General features: G+C 44.8%; 1 pseudogene; it reads right to left on the reverse strand.

The window, feature by feature from the left end:
- Positions 1 to 3368: 3368 nt before the first annotated feature.
- LOC102436413 overlaps positions 3369 to 13693 on the reverse strand; it is a 16927-nt pseudogene continuing 6602 nt past the window's right edge.

A 13693-nucleotide genomic window follows, 5' to 3' on the forward strand; every position in this document is an offset into this window, starting at 1 on the left:
TTTAAATCAGCTGCCCCCTGGCTCTGGGAGCACGCACGGAAGAAAGATGTCTTTCTTCTGCTGGAGCTGAAAGGACAAAGAAGCCTCACTGGACCAGAGTGGAGAGGCGCAGACCAATGTGGAACAGAGCAGATCAGGGTAGGGCCACCTTGCCCAGGGGCAACCTCACAACAGTGCTGTTCCACAGCCATGTAGCTTCATAACTGAGCTGTAACACTAATGAGCTGTTCCCATAGCTATGCTATATCACAATTGAGCTGTTGACACTTAAGTTTTCTTCTTTGCTGTATCCCAAATTGGGGATTCCTGCTGATGCTGAATTGGAATCGATGACCATTGGTTGACACTATGTATGGGTTACTTAAGAATGAAATAAAAATATTTTTTCTTTTAATTTATATGTATTTTTTTTTCAAACAGCTACTAAATTATTATAAGTGCTTATTAAGTTATATGAACTTAACACTTAATGAATGAAACTATTAAGTACTTCTTGTGGCCTGGGCGTTTAGTGAGGAAAGTACTGAGATATTAAGAGCACCAGAGGTTTAGGTTTAGGAACTTCTGACCTAGTGGTTAAGAGCTCTATACTCAAATTCTGTCCTCAAGCTCTATATCCAAACTTCATGTGTTCCAATCCCAGCTGAGCTGCTTACTAACTGCATGACTGATGGGCAAGTTTTCTAACCTCTCCCTGGGCCTCAGTGTGATGAGGGTTGAGTGAAATGGCATTGTTAAAGCCCTCAGCCCAATGCCTGCCCCACCATGAACACCAGATAAAGGGGAGAGAGTTATATAAAGAAAACTGCGGGTTTCCAAAAGAATGCAGTGTTCTGCATTCCTTCTCCACCCGTCCAACGAACAGGCTGACCTAACGGAGATAAAGTCAAATCTGGAAACAGGCACTGTGTGAGGGTCCTGTCCTAGCCCAGTCAGCCCTTACTCACCAGGCAGAAGCCTATAGTCTGACAAAGGCAGGCTGTTTTGGTCAGTTGCAAAGGACACTCTATAGCACAGCGAGGAACCCTGGGGCATCTGGCCAAACGAAGGAAAACAAAAGAAAAAGTTGTGTGCTTTGGGACAGGGCGGAGTAGGCTCAAAGCAAAGCTGTGTGTGGTAAAATCTAGATTGCGAAGTGGATCTGAGGTCCCATTTCCTAGCAACTACAATGTTACGATAGATGTGGAAGGGAGTGTCCAAAAATCCCTTATCTATTGTTGTCTACCTGGGTTGTAATTTGAAGCTGCTTCTCTGTGTCAAAGTGAATTAGGGGCTCCAGGCAAGAGTGGGATGTTTCACTAATACAGTTTCAAACAGCGAAGTTTCTGTTCTCTCTGTGATTTTAGAGAGCAAGATTTCTCAGTGAGTAAAGAAAGCAATAGGTGGTGAAAACACAAGACAATAATACAGGTGATGTATTATATAATTGTACACTTGAAACATATAAGCTATTAACCAGTGTCACCCCAATAAATTCAATTACAATTTTAAAAGAAAGAAGGAAGCAGTTCTCATGACACTTTGCAGCTGCAGCTTGTCCTTGGGAGAAAATGGTGTTTCCTGTTTTACACTGTAGCTGGCCTTATCTTTGTTATCCCAGCCCAATGAATTGCAGAGCATATTTTTAACTTCTCATTTCTTGTTAATTTTCATTTTCTCAGTCCCAAGAAAGAAGGAGGGGAGGAACTTTGTGGCAGCCAGGTAGGAGGAGATGTCAACTGCAGCCCGCCTTTCCGGCAGCAAGGAGGCAGACAGCAAAGGGGCCTGTGTACCCCCTAGTGCCCACGGTGTGGTGGGTGCTCTGAGTGACCAGCTGGGGATGGGCAGGGCCTAGATCACCTGGAGAGAGGAAAGACAGGCCAGAGGGCTTTCACAGCCTGGAGGCACTCCCCTTCCCCACTCCCCACCTTCTTCTCTGGCTTATGGCAAGCTTTCCTGGGAACTTCCATATTGTTAGGTTTAATGTAAGGTTTAATCTGAGATGTAAGATTTAATCTGATCAAAGCCAATAAATTGACCAAGACAAGCAGGGTAACAGCGAAATATCGCGTTTATTGGAAGCTCTCGGGTGAGGTCCCGCAGTCTGGGGGTGCAGGCCGGGGGAGTCACACCCGCCTATGCCTGGCAGAGATTTTTTATGCTGCTGTTGGACCAATCAGGTTTATCTGAGGTGCTTATGGCGGGTAATTTATGAGTGGAAAGTTTGTGCATCTGCACCCTAGCCATCTTGAGAAGTCTCCGGTGGTTATTTATTGGCCATCAGCACAACAGGATGCTCTGGTGGGTCCCAGGATGGCCGCTATTGTCCAGCAGGATGTGGCTCGGCAGTTCTGGGTTGTTTTGTCCAACTCAGCGGGTGGGATCAGGAAAGACCCTATTTTCCCAGCCCAGACCTTACACATATTACCTCAGACCACAGTGAACACCTGTATTGGGAGAACTAGCACCAGCCTGTCTCTGGCTCTCAGAGAAATCCTGGGTGGAGTTGCCAGGTGCTTTTCTAATGACTAGAGTGGCGCTTTGACACTGAATATGGTCTCAGCCTCTGATCTCCAAGGTCTGGCCACAGTCTCCCTTCCCAGCTCACTGTACCCCTGCCCGTGGTCTTCACTGTTCTGGGATAATCCCCACCTTGAAGCCATACAGACCTGGTTTCAATCCTGCCGACCTCACCTACTGACTCTGGCAACCTGGGTAAATTACTTGCACTTGTGCCTTGGTTGCCAAATCTGATAAATGGGACTCAACTAATATCTACCTTACAGGGTTGGTAGCAGAGTGAAATGCTCGGTCTCTCTGGCTCCATCTTATTCAAGACTTCTTTGTTCCCAGGGCCTTCATAATAGCGCCTTTTTTTCTTTTAAATTCTCATCCAAGAATATTTTTTTCCATTGATTTCTAGAGAGAGTAAACCTGGGACTGGGAGCTCACCTGGAAATTCGGCCCATCCTCTCCAACTGGGAGCTGCCCATTATCATGGAAAGATTAACAACCTTGTTGTAGAAACCAGAGCCACCAGCCCTTTGAAGACCCCCAGCCTTTGCATACCTGCAGGCCTTTGCAAATCCCCATATCTGTAAACTGCCCATCTGGCATACCCTTTTGCCTCCTTCCCCATGTAATCTTTGTCCTTCTACTCAATATAAGCAGCTTGCTTAAGGTGTGGTGCAGAGCTGACTTTTGTGGCTGACCTGCTGCTCTCCTGTACTGCCAGCAGTATTGGAATAAACGCTCTGCTTAATTGGCTCAAGTAGTGACAGGCAGTAAGGACCCATTGATTGTCCAGTTACACTAGCCGAAGGGCTGAGACTGAACTGGCATCAGCAGGCAGAGTAGGGGGAACGGGATATTTATATCTCTTGTAAGGGTCAGTCAGAGTAGCCGGTCAAACCAGGTGCAGGTGGGGGACAGGGGTAGAAGGTCCACTGGAAACTGGGTGAGGTGGTTTACTGGAAGCCCAAGGCAGTTAATCATGAGACCTATAATGAGAATAACAAGACAATTGCTGGGAAAGGTGAGAGCCCCAAGCAGAGCATAATGGAGCACAAGAAAGTGCCTAAAGGGAAGTATGTGCCCTGAATGGGCAATCAAACACTCTAACCACTTAGCAAAACTGCCCAGGGCACAATAGCTCCTTCTTTAGATGTGCTAATCTTTAAAGGAATCCTGCTTCAGGCTTGGGTTGTGTGTGTGTGTGTGTGTGTGTGTGTGTGTGTGTTTCAGGTTTGGGTTTTTATAAAAACAGCCTTTTCCATTTTCCCTCCCCTTGATATAAAAGAATCCTAAACTCCATACTTTTAAAAGATGGACTTGAGGATCAAGGCTCCTATCTTCTCTGTTGGTGCCTTCTTGATAACAAACATTCCCTTACTCCAAACTCTAACATTTTGAGTTTTGGCCTTTTGAAGTGTGGTTCATGTGGTCTCTGAAGACAGAGAGACTACATGAACCTACCGAAGCAAACATTCTTATCTCCCTTTGTTCTCCCCCAAACCCACTTGTCTTTCCTAAAAAAAACCTATTTGTTCTTCCCATAGGAGCCTTTTCTCCCCACTTGGAACTGGCAACAGGATTATTGGGAGGACAGAATGAGATGAAGTGTAGATGGCTACCAAGCATAAACTATGTGCCCATAAGTATAAATCCCTTCCCTCCTGGTGCTGTTTCTGCCCCTGCAATGCTCTTGCCCACTTCCCTTCACCAATCCAAATCCAAAAAGCCTCAGAGCTCAACTGAAGTTCCTGCCCAGCCCAGCCCCTCCTCTGAACACACACCCCCCTCCCATCAGGAGAGTTTCAGTTTCAAAGAACAGCCTCTTCAGGTCCCAGCCCCCCAGCTGTGGCCCCAGCATTTGGTCCTGCAACGTATCTCAGGTTGTCATTTGCCATTTCACAGTGAACCAAAGAAAGATGGAACTGGATAAGCCCTAGGGGGCCCACTTGGAACCCCAGAGTTGATATAAAGATTATTTTAAGCTGAAGACATTTGAGATTCAACAGAAGCAATAGAAGCCTTCTCAAAACATCTCTTATCTAACTAAAAGCAAAAACTTCTGAGAAGTGAGGACTGCCATAAATTCCTTCCTTTGGGTGAGTCTGCTCCCAGGAGAAAGAACAAGAGCAAATGTACCATAAATCCCTTCTCCAGGGATATTTTATGGCTCTGAAGACAGAGAGACCACATGCACCTACAGAAGCAAACATTCTTATCTCCCTTTGTTCTCCCCAAAACCCACTTGTCTTTCCTAAAGAAACCTATTTGTTCTTCCCATAGGAGCCTTTTCTCCCCATCACTTTTCCCAGCTAAGTTAGATGAGCCCCAAGTTCTAACCCAGTGGTTCTCAACCTTCCTAACGCCGTGACCCTTTAATACAGGTCCTCATGTTGTGGTGACCCCCAACCATAAAAGTATTTTCCTTGCTACTTCCTAACTGTAATTTTGCTACTGTTATGAATCGTAAAGTAAATATCTGATATGCAGAATGTATTTTCATTGTTACAAATTGAACATAATTAAAGCATAGTGATTAATCACAAAAACAATATGTAATTATATATGTGTTTTCCGATGGTCTTAGGCGACCCCTGTGAAAGGGTCGTTCGACCCCCAAAGGGGTTGTGACCCACAGATTGAGAACCTCTGTTCTAACCATTCCTTTGAGTCATTCACAGAGCACGCCCATGGGAATGTGATCCAGCCGTAAATAAACTGCCCCATTCTCTCTCTCTCTCTCTCTCTCTCTCTCTCTCTCTCTCTCTTCACTGTGATATTTTCTCTGAAGGTACACAAAAATAAATCAATTGCTTTTATTATGTGACTGTGAAGTATCGACTCTACTGCATCCAATAAAGAACCAAAGATTACTTTTGTAACATTAAAATAGTCGCTTGTAAAGATAATATCAATTGAGACCTTCTTGTACTGTGATTAATCCATTATAAACAAATGCCAATCTTAAAAACACAATTCCAAAAAAAGTGCAGTTACACTGAGTATAGATAAGAAAGTACATGAACGCCCTAGCCGACTTGGCTCAGTGGATAGAGCGTCAGCCTGAGGACTGAAGGGTCCCAGGTTTGATTCCAGCTAAGGGCACATGCCTACGTTGTGGCTCCATCCCCAGTGGGGGCTGTGCAGGAGGCAGCTGATCAATGATTCTCTCTCATCATTGATATTTCTATCTCTCTCTCTTCTCTTCCTCTCTGAAATCAATAAAGAAATATATTTTTTAAAAAAGAAAGTACATGAACTTATTGGCTATGCTATACCAAATGGATGGAAAGTAAAATTGATTTTATACTGTAGGTCAGTACACAAAACAGTTTATTCTTATAGTATTTATTATTGTATTATTGTATTATTTGCCATATGAGCAACTGTAAACCTACTTTTGCCCCACACTGTATAAATAAATACCTAAATAAAATCCTATTTCTTCCCTGTATATGTACTTAGATTCCTTGTACAAATAACAGAACACTCCATTCCATTCACTTCAAAAGAATGAACTCTTTAGAAAAAGATTGAAAAGATTTGATAATTAACTCTCAAATTTTATGCTTAATTTTTCCACTTCTATCAATTTCCTGACAGCCTATATAATAAAAGAGAAACATGTAAATTGACCGTCCCTCTACAATGCTCACCAGCCAATCAGGAGTGAGTATGCAAATTAACCCAACAAAGATGGCAGGCTGATTTGCATACACAGGCACCAGGTGGAGAGCAGAACGGGAGAGCCAGTGGTTTGGGGGGGGGGGGGGGACGTGGCTCCCTCAGTCGCTCCCCCAAGGTGCCAGGCAGAGAGCAGAGTGGGATAGCCGGCCGAAAGTGGAATGGCTTGGGGAACTTGGCTCCCCAAGCCACCAGATGGAGAGCAGAGAGGGAGAGCTGGTGGCTTGGAGGACTTGGCAGAGTGGGAGGTCGTGGGACGGAGACAGAGCAGGAAGGGAAAACCAAGAGCGCGGGGAGCACCAAGAATTCTGGGGATAGTAGTTCTGGTGGCAGCCCCAGGACTAGAAGCAGAAGCCGAGAGAGCTCGGGGAGCATCAGGAATGCTGGGAATCGTAGTTCTGGTGGCAGACGGATTTCCTAGACACTAGAGCAAAGTGAGCCTGGAGCAAGTTACTGTTGCGGTGGGGGATGGAGAGAAAGCAAAGGTGAGAGACATAAGTAAAATCAGAGTGTCTAGGAAAAATTAAAGGGAAGATATCCTAAAACTTCCAGGAAATCTCCACCAATGAAGCAAAGAAAAAAAAAAAGCCTCTATTATTCTGTGAGCAACAAACCAAACTGGGTTGGGGGTCTCAGACAATTCGCTCATATGATTGCAAAGACAGACAGAAACTCCTGGATTGGAGAGGGCTCCCCTGAGAGCTCCCAGATTGAAGAGGGTACAGGTCAGGCTGAGGGACCCCCCCCACCCCCCATGCACAAATCTTCGTGCACTGAGCCCCTAGTATGTAACATAAGCAGTAAAATCTTTTCAGTAAATTGAGCAACTGAAGACTCAAGTAAAAACTCAGATAAATGTCTTTAAGAACTCTGGCAAGTGACATATATCCCATGTTGCTTTTGGTTTCTCATCTCTTCTTTGCTTCAAATCCCCATGCAAGTTTCTTCTTTTTTTCCCCCAGCAACCTGTGAATTTTCAGCTTCCTTTTGGGCTTTTACAAAGTTGTGGCAGGCAATCACTTTGCCAATTTTTACATCAAGCTATTGGGTAGATAGTTGGTGGCTGAGTTCCTCAGCCTTCTCTATATTTTACTCATCCATAGCCTGGTTTATGCTCTTTTCAAGGCCTGACTTCTCAATATTTTTTTTAAATACATTTGTGTGGTTTTTAAAAAATACATATTTTTATCGATTTCAGAGAGGAAGGAAGAGGGAGAGAGAGATAGAAACATCCATGATGAGAGAGAATCATGGACTGGCTGCCTCCTGAAAGTCCCCCACTGGGGATCGAGCCCACAACCCGGCCCTTGACCGGAATCAAACCTGGGACCTTTCAGTTCACAGGCCAAAGCTCTATCCACTGAGCCAAACCAGCTAGGGCTTGTAAGGTTTAATCTGAGATGTAAGATTTAATCTGACCAAAGCCAATAAATTGACCAAGACAAGCAGGGTAAGAGCGAAATATCGCGTTTATTGGAAGCTCTCGGGTGAGGTCCCGCGGTCTGGGGGTGCAGGCCGGGGGAGTCACACCCACCTATGCCTGGCAGAGATTTTTTATGCTGATGTTGGACCAATCAGGTTTATCGGAGGTAGCTTGTGGCGGGTGATTTATGAGCAGGAAGTTTGTGCATCTGCACCCTAGCCATCTTGAGAAGTCTCGGGTAGTTATTTATTGTCCATCAGCACAACAGGATGCTCTGGTGGGTCCCAGGATGGCAGCTATTGTCCAGCAGGATGTGGCTCGGCAGTTCTGGGTTGTTTTGTCCAACTCAGCGGGTGGGATCAGGAAAGACCCTATTTTCCCAGCCCCAGACCTTACAGGGCTCACTATTTTTCTTTTTAACAGTAAGTTCAAACCTGCCATTGACTCTAAAATACTTAGTTCCTTTCACTGGGTTTCACTTGAGGACTGTTCACTATGAGATTCTTCAATTAACCTTTTCTAGAGCATTTCCTTTTTTTCCTTCTGAATCTTGAAGTTCACAGTGTTTTTATGAAATTCTTGAAATCTATTCCACATAAGTAAGGGAATTCCAGAAGAACACTCTGTATAGGCATTTACATTTGCTTCTGCTTCAGTTTTTAGTCCATCTGTAGGGAAATCTGAGATCTCTGCTGTTGTAATGGTCCCATCTTCCTTATCTTCCTGTAAGTGAAGTCCAGAGTCTAATGCGTCTTCATCTTCAGAATTCAACTCAACATCACTTCCGTTTAAGCCAGGAGGTAGCGCCCACTCCGTATCTTCTCTTCAGTCAGGAGCTGCTGCCCGGGAGCTGCAGGCCCTGATCTCTTAACATCAGATGGTAGAGGAAGTTTTTCCTCCTAACAAAGATTCTTTCCTTGACCAAACTCTAGTCAGACTCCTCTGAACTCTCTTCTCAACTAGGCCCCGACTTTTGGGTTTCCAGTTCATCTTTGTATTGTCACTTTTATCAAGAATCCTGCTGAGTCGGTTTAGTGAAACCTCCCACTGTTGTCTGACCACCTTGATATCTTTTCACTGTGGCCTGCCTTCAATAAAAATCCTGTCGTTTAAGCAAAGTAGGACCCTGCCTCTTAGTAATTTTCTACCCACTGATCCCACCCTCCCACCCACACCTGGGTGATAAATCTCTACTTTTCCTTATTGTGTTCACGGTTGAGCAGGATCTTTCCCCTACTACAAAACACCATTGTAATAGCCCATCTTGAATAAAGTCTGCCTGACCAACTTTCACAAGTGTCATGAGTGATTCTTTCTTTATACCTCCCCTTTCCCCCAATTCCCAGCCATTATCATCTGGGCCAACCCCCTCATTGTATATGAGGAAAAACAGAAGTGAAGTAGCTAAACAAGAGAAAGATTAAGAGTTTGGACTCTGGGGCCCAGATTCATTGCCATTTACCAATTGTGTGACCTCAGACAGGCTACTTAATTTGTGTTTGAAAGGGTAACATCTACAACATGGGGCAAATAACAGTGGCCATTTCACTGAGTTGTTGTAAAAATTAAATGAGTTAATATCCATAAAGTACCGAGAACTGCCCAGCAGAATAAACACAATATAATAGTTTCGTTTTTTTAAAAAAGCTCTTGCCTGAGGATACTCCATTACTTAATGAGAACTGAATGAACACACTTTCATGTCCCTGTGTTAAATAATACTAGGACCAAGCAAAAATAATTCAGCTGCTTGCCCCGGGAAATATCAGCTCCTAAAAAAGATAAGGCTCTAAAGTTGAGCGGTTCTCAACCTGTGGGTCGCGAACAATAAAAATACATCCTGCATATTAGATATTTACATTACGATTCATAACAGTAGCAAAATTACAGTTATGAAGTAGCAAGGAAAATACTTTTATGGTTAGGGGTCACCACAACATGAGGAACTGTATTAAAGGGTCGCGGCATTAGGAAGGTTGAGAACCACTGGTCCAGGTCAACCAAAAAAATTTGAAGACCAACAACTACAAGCATTATTGGATGAAGATGCGTGTCAAACTCAAAAACAACTTGCAGAAAGATTAAACGTTGCTCAGCAAACTATTTCTGATCCTTTACAAGCAATGGGAAAGATTTTAAAGAAAGGAAAATGGGTGCCACATCAACTGAACGAAAGACAAATGGAAAACCGAAAAGTCATCAGTAAAATGTTGCTTCAACGGCACGAAAGAAAGTCTTTTTTTGCATTGAATTGCGACTGGCGATGAAAAGTGGATTTATTTTGAGAATCCCAAACACACGAAGTCATGGGTTGATCCAGGTCAACCATCAACACCGACTGCAGGGCCAAATCACTTTGGAAAGAAGACAATGCTCTGTGTTTGGTGCCTGATTTAATCTTGTGTTGTTTTATAGGTATGCTGTATGGGCTTGTAGCCTAGCAGCAAGAGGCTATATCATATAGCCTACATATGTAGCAAGCTATACCATCTAGGTTTGTGTAAGTGTACTCTGTGATGTCCGCACAATGATGAAATTACCAAGTGATGCATTTCTTAGAACATATCCCAGTTGCTAAGCAACATGTGACTGTACTAAGTGGGAGATGCTTGTGAGACAACCTGGCCATTGGACATATGGGTCTAGAACAGTGATGGCGAACCTTTTGAGCTTGGCGTGTCAGCATTTTGAAAAACCCTAACTTAACTCTGGTGCCGTGTCACATATAGAAATTTTTTGATATTTGCAACCATAGTAAAACAAAGATTTATATTTTTGATATTTATTTTATATAAGAGGACTGCTGCACGAAGAGATTCGTGCAATAGGCCTTCCCTTCTCCTGGCTGCCGGCACCGGTTTTCCTCCGGCACCCAGGACCCAGGCCTTGGCTCCGGCCGGAGCCACCTTCCATCTTCCATCTTCGCGGCTCCGGCTCACCTTGTCTTCGCTCCACCGCTTGGAGCCTATGTATGCAAATTAACCGCCATCTTTGTTGGCGGTTAATTTGCATATTACGTTGATTAGCCAATGGGAGGTGTAGCGAAGGTACGGTCAATTACCCTGTTTGTCTATTATTAGATAGGATATTTAAATGCCATTTAACAAAGAAAAATCAACCAAAAAAATGAGTTCGCGTGTCACCTCTGACACACGTGTCATAGGTTCACCATCACTGGTCTAGAACTTCAGAAAGAAGACTTGCCCAGAGGTTGGGTCTTGCAAGGCAGAAAACTAGTTGGGTGGGGCAGAATTTATGACTTAATAGATTGGTGGGTCCTGGAGGCAAGGGTATTGAAAGTCTTGATGAGCAAGCTGTAATATATTTATATATATACATATATATATATATATATATATATATATATATATGTGTGTGTGTATGTATATATATATATTATTTCTTTTAGAGGGGGAGAGAGAAAGAGAGAAAGAGAGAGAGAGAGAGAGAGAGAGAGAGAGAGAGAGAGACACTGATGTGAGAGAGATATATTGATTGATTGCCTCCCTCAAAGGCCCCTTCAGATTACATTCCGATCAATGGCACACACACTTTCTGAGCAGCACTTCAAAACATACGAAGATGTGGAAAATTGGGTCTCTGAATGGTCTGCCTCAAAACAAGAAAAATTCTATTGGGACAATATCCACAAATTACCTGAAAGATGAGGGAAACGTGTAGCTAGCGATGGACATTACTTTGAATAAAGCACTTTTTGATGTTTCTCTTGAAATTATCGTGTTTTCTTTGATTACAAAATTTGTATTTTTAACCAGTAAAGGGTCAATCCACATTATTAACCGGTATCTGCACTGTTAACCGGTACACCCAGTACATTCAAAGCTGAACTCTTGATCCCTCCTCCCAACCTGTTCTGTGCTTCTACTCGGTCTTTGTAAGTGGCACCTCTCTGGTCAAAAGGTTGTTCAAGCCACAAACTTTGATTCTTTCTCCTCCTTTAATCTCCACATCCAAAGCCTCAGTAATTTCTACCAGCTCCGCCTCCAAACACAGCGCAAAACAGTCCCCTCCCTTCTCCACTAACTTATCTCCTTGCCTTTGCTCTTGTCTTCCTAACATTCATCCACTCTCAATGTAACAGCCAAAGGGAAAAACACAATCAGATCACATGGTCACCCCACCCCCATGACAACTTTCTAGTGGATTCCCATCACACTTGGAAAACAATCCAAATTTCCTGTCACTGGTCCTGCTGCTTCTCCAATCCTTTTTCAGGCCATCACTGTCCTTGTTCACTGCACAGAGCCTTGCCAGCTATGCTTAGAGTCTTTGCCTTTCAGAGCCCAGAACAATGCCCGTGTATATTTGGCCTTTGTGACATGTTGATTGCTTCAATGGCCTCCTTTCTTTCTGTAATTGTATAGGCCCCTGGCACTTTGTGTCTGAGGTCAACGTGTGCCCGCTTTGGCCAATAGGATGTTAGCAAACATGACTGCAAGCAGAGGTTTGGAAAGCACATATGCACTCCCACTTGTCCTCCTGAACAACTGGGCTTATTTTTCTTGGGTCCTGCCATTGTCATGACAATATACCCTGCTGGTCTGCTGAGGGGATGTGAGAGGAATGTAGAGCAGAGCTGAGTCAGCCCAGCTGAGGCCATCCATGGCCAGCTGACTCCCAGATGTGCCAGGGAGCCAGTCAAGAGGAGCAGAACCACTTACCTGACCCACAGCGGACTTCAGACTCATAATGAGCCATCTGAGACCACAAAAACCAAAAAGCCAACCTACAGACTCAGAGAACAATAACTAGTTATGACTTTAGCTCACTATGTTTTTGTGTAATTTATTATACTGCATGACTGTGAAAATAGATAACTGCTAAAGCACTCAATGAATAATTGTTGGCCACATGAGTACTGGTGAGTTTTAGACACTAGACACTAGAGCCAGGCAGGAGATATGGCAGATTCCTTTGGGCTGAGGGGACCTTTCAGCAGATCCCAAGTCGGGGTTGGGGGCAGCTCTCTGTGGGTTGTTAGCTCTCCTGCTCTTTCTGGCTAAGAAGAAAGCCAGGGAAGCCAGGGGTTAGTGGGAATGTTCTAAAATGGAGGCATAGTAAGGCCAATGGACACTGCCTGTATTAATTTCCTGTTGCTGCATAACAAATTCCACACACTTAGCAGCTTAAAACAACACAAACTTACTATCTCACAGTTTCTGTGAGGCACCCGTGCCCTCTGGCAGTCTCACCCATTTGAAACCAAGGTCTCTTGTCAGCCAGGGCTGTGATCTCACCCGTTTCAGGGTTCTCTCCCAAGCTCGAATTATGGGCGGAATTCAGTTGCCTACAGTTGTAGGACTAAAGTCCCTGCTTTTCCCTTGGCTGTTGGCAATGAGGGTCACTCTTAGCTCCCAGAGGCTGCCCTGGGTCCTTGCCACATGCCCCCTCCAGAGACCCCCTGCATGTCAGCGTGTCAGCATTTTGAAAAACCCTGACGTGTCGCCTTCTTTAAAGGGCTCGCCTGAGCAGGGCATGCCCATGATGGATGTTCTTCCATCCGCTTAATTCAAGGTCAGTGGAGTAGCGACCTCATCACAGGAGTGATCTTCCCTCACAGTCACAGGTTCTGCTCACACTCAGGGGGGAAATAACATGGGGTGTGAGACGCTCCCCCAAGTCAGTCTGGGGTCCTGCCTCCAGCAAGAAGGAAAAAAGGAGGAGCAGATGTCTCGCTGCCCTCTTCCCACTCCCTCCCCGTCTCCCTTTCCCTTTCCACGCTGCTCTCCGTGAGCCTGACAGGATTTGACCATGTTGGGAGGAGAAGAGGACAGAAGGCAGCAGTGGGACTTGCAGAGCTGTGGGTGGGCCTGAGCAAAGCCCCTGGCTCCCACCTCCTCCACGTTCTCCGGAAGCCATTCTTTCCTGCAGGCAGCCAGCCTGGCCCAGTCTAAACCAGCCACAGCCTCAAGAGGGCAGCCTCTTAGGTCTGCTCAGATCCTAAGACAGAAGGGACACCTTTTGCTGGTCCCCAGAGAACAAAGGTGGGAGAATGGGCATGGCTGAACCCCTCCCCCGACACACACACATTACACATCTTCCCCCTCAGGCCCGCATCTCCTAACCTCTAAGGGA

The sequence above is a fragment of the Myotis lucifugus genome, unplaced genomic scaffold (assembly GCF_000147115.1).
Source record: "Myotis lucifugus unplaced genomic scaffold, Myoluc2.0 scaffold_6, whole genome shotgun sequence".
NCBI classification, from domain to species: domain Eukaryota; kingdom Metazoa; phylum Chordata; class Mammalia; order Chiroptera; family Vespertilionidae; genus Myotis; species Myotis lucifugus.